Consider the following 2,949-nt stretch of genomic DNA (forward strand, 5'->3'; position numbering starts at 1 on the left):
TCAATAAAGTTATGTATTTTCAATTTTGAGTATTCAATTAGATACTAAATTAATATGTTATAATATGATTAAATAATTTTAAATTAAATATAAAATAATACTCATTCATATAATAATACATCGTATCTTAATTAAGTACTCAAAACTGAGTTAACATAGCACTGCTCATTGTTACACATGAAATATGGAGCAATCTTGTTTTTTTAAGGCTGATATGATAGTTGGGAAAAATTGTGGAAAAAAAAAAAAAAAAAACTAGAAAAGGAGAAGAAGAAAAGTCAGCATACCGCGAGTACAATATTGAATGGTAATGGATGAGTATTGAAAAGTCCAAGTCTTTCGAGCAACTTGACTTGGGGGAGACTCGATAAAGTTTCTTAGATCTTAAAAATATGCAGTCAGGATCCTCTTTAGTATTTAGCTCCAAGTCCATTCACTACAATTGTATTTCATTTTTTTACATTAAAATGCAGAGATTACATTTTCTTTTAATCCATTCTATCTTCTTGTTCTTCTTGTTTGAATCTTCTGTTGTTACAGCTCAACGAAGACAGTCTAATATAAGCCTGGGATCTTCTCTAGGACCTACCACAAACTCCTTATGGCCATCAAGTTCTAAACTCTACGCCTTCGGATTTTATCCGCGAGGCAATGGCTATGCGGTTGGAATTTTTCTTGCCGGAATTCCTGAGAAAACTGTCGTTTGGACAGCAAACCGCGATGATCCGCCTGTTCCCAGCAACACACCTTGCTATTGAATTCTGAAGGCAGGCTTGTCTTGCAATTAGCACAAGGCCAAGGTACTGATATTGCCAATCAGATTTCTGGGTCTGCCTCTTCTGCTTCCATGCTGGACTCTGGAAACTTTGTGCTTTACAACTCTAGTGGAGGAATAATATGGCAGAGTTTTGATCACCCAACTGATACTATTTTGCCAACTCAACGCCTCCTGGCAGGAAATGAGTTGTTTCCACGTGTTTCAGAAACAGATCCTTCCACAGGGAAATTCCGGCTTAAGATGCAAAGAGATGGGAACCTTGTTCAGTATCCAACGAATACCGATGACACAGCTCCATATGCCTATTATGCGTCCGGTACAGATGGGCGAGGTGATAATGTGACACTAAACCTTGGTGTTGATGGCCATCTTTACCTGCTTAACTCCAGTGGCGTCAATATAAAGAATATTACACAAGGGTATCCAACAGGAGGAGTACTTTATTTAATGAGAGTTGATTGGGATGGGATATTCAGATTATATTCACACAATTTGAGACCAAATGGCACATGGTCCGCCGTGTGGGAATCGTCCCAAAATAAGTGTGACCCTAAGGGTCTGTGTGGCCTTAACAGCTATTGTGTTTTGAATGATCAAAAACCTGATTGTAAATGTCTTCCAGGATTTGCCTTTGTGAACCAAGGCAATTGGACTTCCGGGGTGAAAGAGATTTCATTGCAGAAAGTTGCAGAAATGGGCACGGACCTGTCAAATTCAAGGTTGAACCATTGGAGAATACTCTCTGGGAAGATGTCTCATACTTTGATCTGTCAGAAACAACCAAGAAGACTGTCAACAAGCATGTTTGGCAGACTGCAATTGCGAAGCTGCCCTCTTCCAGAGTGATGATAGTACCTGCAGAATGCAAAGGCTTCCTTTGAGATTTGGGAGAAGATATCTGGATAGTGGATCAAAGCATTTTGCTTTCATCAAGGTAGGAATTGCGTCCTCTGATATTAACAATGTGGCTGGAGGGAAGAAATACCTCAGAACCGGTTTGATAATTACACTAAGCTGTGTATTTGGCGCTTCTATATTTGTTGTTTTGGCAACTTGTGGGATTTTCATCCACAGATATCAAGCCTGGTCATACAAAAGAATTCCTGGAAATGGTAATTTCAAGTTTTGTGAGGATATTGCACCAATATCATTTACTTTTGCAGAGATCGAAAAAATAACTGATAGTTTCAAGGAAGAGATTGGAAAAGGATCTTCAGGTATAGTTTACAAAGGGATTATGATGCATTGCAATAAGTTTGTAGCTATCAAGAAATTAGAGAAGGTCTTAGCTGAAGGGGAGAGGGAATTTCTGACTGAGATAAAGGTAATTGGGAGAACCCATCACAAGAATTTAGTTCGTTTGCTTGGTTATTCCTTTGATGGACCCAACAAAGTGTTAGTATAGAGTACATGAGCAATGGTTCTCTCGCTGATCTACTTTTCACACCTGAAAAACAGCTTAATTGGATAGAAAGAATGGGCATTGCTCTAGATATAGGACGAGGAATTCTTTATCTACATGATGAGTGTGAAACGCAAATCATCCATTGTGACATAAAACCTCACAACGTACTCATGGATGAAATAGGTGCGCGAAAATTGCTGACTTTGGATTGGCAAAGCTATTGAAACCAGACCAAACTAACACTTTCACCGGCATAAGAGGAACGAGAGGATATGTTGCGCCAGAATGGCATCGAAATCTACCTATTACAGTGAAAGCAGATGTTTATAGTTTTGGAGTGGTGTTGTTAGAGATCATATGCTGTCGAAGATGTATGGACCAAAACTTTCCAGACGATCAAGTTGTTCTCGAAGATTGGGTTTATCAATGTTTTGATGGTGGTGAGTTGAGGCAACTGGTAGGAAATGAAGAGGTTGATCTAAAACAACTGGAGAGGATGGTCAAAGTTGCACTTTGGTGCATTCTTGATGAGCCATCACTACGCCCTTCAATGAAGAAAGTTTTACTTATGCTAGAAGGAACTGTTGAGATTCCAATTCCTCCAAGTCCTACTTCTTTTCTTACTTGCATTTGAGTCCTAGTAAAGAAAATATAACCCAATGGATTTGCCAGTTTCATTTCCTTCTTTCAAATGTATTTATGTAGTTTAAAGAGTGAATATATGTTCCACTTCCACTCATACAATAATAATCATTCTTTTTGTATA

General features: G+C 38.5%; 1 pseudogene; it reads left to right on the forward strand.

Annotated features, from left to right (window-relative positions):
• The first annotated feature begins 379 nt into the window (after positions 1–379).
• On the forward strand, positions 380–2,949 carry LOC123206806 (annotated as a pseudogene).

This window comes from Mangifera indica, unplaced genomic scaffold (assembly GCF_011075055.1).
Source record: "Mangifera indica cultivar Alphonso unplaced genomic scaffold, CATAS_Mindica_2.1 Un_0050, whole genome shotgun sequence".
Lineage (NCBI taxonomy): Eukaryota > Viridiplantae > Streptophyta > Magnoliopsida > Sapindales > Anacardiaceae > Mangifera > Mangifera indica.